Below are 2,083 nucleotides of genomic sequence, written 5' to 3'. Positions count from 1 at the left end.
GAGGACGGGGAATATGAAATTTCTCGCATCCTTAACTCTAGACGGTATAGAGGTAGTTTGCAGTATCTTGTGGCCTGGAAAGGTTTCGGACCCGAAGATAACTCTTGGGTGAGGTCGGATGATGTTTCCGCGTCCAGACTTATCGGAGCGTTTCACAGGAGATTTCCTGATAAGCCTGGTCCTAGGGGATCCGGAGGATCCTCTTAGAAGGGGGGGTACTGTTAGAACCTTGTTCTTAGGTTTTTTCCTTTGCTGGTCACATGACCTTGTTGGCCTATTTAATCCTGCTCCGCCCTTCTGGCTTTGCTGGACTTCATTGTTTAACTACTTTCTAGCTAGCCTGTGCTCTGTATCTAACTCTGTTAGTTTGCTTGGTCTGCGGACCTCTATGTTCTATATATTTTGTTTGTTCGTCTGTCTGCTACTATTTCTGTTAGGAGGTGTCCCATTTTCCTCCCAGTCCTTAGTACTTGTAGGGATTCCTTCCCCACATCTATAGGTCTCCGTACAGACTAGCTTAGGACTTTAGCAGGTCTGATCGCAGGATCAGGTCCCCTGTTACATCGTAGGGATTAAGCTGAGTTCTATCGTAGGGACAGATCTCCTCTCTTTCCTTAGCTCTGGTAGCAGATCATAAGACCGGTGCTCTGAAGTCCCTCCTGTTTAACTGGAGTTCCCGGACCTGCATGACCCTCAAAGAGATTAGAATGAGACTTTGGCAACTGGACTATGAAAGCCAGAAGCCTCCGGTTTTTCCAGCCGAGACCTGGAGTAACACGGCTGGTCCAGGGGCCAGTCCCCTTCTTGCGGCCTGATCCCTCTGTCTTCTGACAGATTCGGGGCATACCGGTGCCGTCCTGCACTCGCCGTACCCCCTGGGATCCCTTCAATACAACGGAGCCTTCCTCCTCTGCTCCCCTCCTGGGCCTCTAGCAATGGGCCCCTCTTGTGGGGCAGAGCTCCTAAGGAGACTCTGCTCCCAGACTGTCTTCACTGACTGCTCTACTCAACTCCACTAACCTGCCACCCCAAGATGGCTTCCCATTATATACCTCCTTCTATGGTGCTCCCCTAAACTGCTTCCTCTACCCACACCCACTACTGGTTCCCCCTACTTTTTGGGTTCCCCCCACTCCATCCAGGGACAGGGCTCAGCACTGTGCACATGCATCTTGCCCTTCCAGCCAGCCTGGAGCAGTGTAGTATTGGATGCAGGTGTTGGGGTTCCGGGCAGCACTCCCTCCTTACCTGAGAGAAGGAGACACCACACCTCTAGGTGAGGTGCAGTACCTCTGTGGCGACTGAACCCTCACAGGCGCCACAGTAGCAAATTTTGAGAAAGTGTGCCACGATTTCTTCATGCACTTTTCATGCGAATTATGAACGTAAAGTTACTTTTTATATGACCTCATGGTGCAATGGTAGCGCGTCTGACTCCAGATCAGAAGGTTGCGTGTTCAAATCACGTTGTGGTCAAGTAACGTTTTCAAAACTTAACCCATGTCTGGATTAAAACTGAAACCGGAAGCGTTGTTGCCATCTGTCAGCACAATGTCTAAAAAAGTGTTATTTAGTTGAATGTTATAGATTAATATCTTATCAACAATTCTTTGATGAAAAAAATCATCGGGAAATGAAATCAAAACATTGAATATTTAAGGCACGTCGGGATCTCCTTTCACTTTGATCATAGCATTGTCATCTTTGAATCCATAAGAAAAAAGGGTTCATTACTAGATTCTAAATTTTGAACTGGAAAACCCTGCATTCCCAATATCAAGATGTTCATTCATCCTTATGTCTTTTTCAATCTGTGAGTTAAAAAAGGGTTCATTACTTGTGATGAGCGAGCATGCTCGCTACTGCTCGGTGCTCGCCCGGGCATCTCACTGCTTGGAGTATTTCCGGGGTTGCTCTGCGGGAGCTCGGGTCCTCTCCCTGCATGTTTGGTGCTCTTTAGAGCGCCAGTCAGCATGCAGGGATTGCCTGCAACTCATTGTAATACCGCAGCCATTGTGGTTGTGGCATTACAGTGATTGGATGGCCACACAGCGTCATCAGGTCTATATCAGACCTGGCGCCA

General features: G+C 48.4%; 1 non-coding gene across 1 annotated transcript; it reads left to right on the top strand.

Moving 5' to 3' along the window:
• The first annotated feature begins 1,404 nt into the window (after positions 1 to 1,404).
• TRNAW-CCA (transfer RNA tryptophan (anticodon CCA)) lies at positions 1,405 to 1,476 on the top strand. Its single transcript has one exon. It is a non-coding gene; the product is annotated as a tRNA-Trp (tRNA).
• The last annotated feature ends 607 nt before the right edge of the window (positions 1,477 to 2,083 follow it).

Source organism: Phyllobates terribilis, unplaced genomic scaffold, assembly GCF_046119375.1.
Source record: "Phyllobates terribilis strain yellow unplaced genomic scaffold, ASM4611937v1 Scaffold_11__3_contigs__length_659146591, whole genome shotgun sequence".
In the NCBI taxonomy this organism is placed as follows: Eukaryota; Metazoa; Chordata; class Amphibia; order Anura; family Dendrobatidae; genus Phyllobates; species Phyllobates terribilis.
This window is presented reverse-complemented; position numbering and strand designations above follow the sequence as displayed.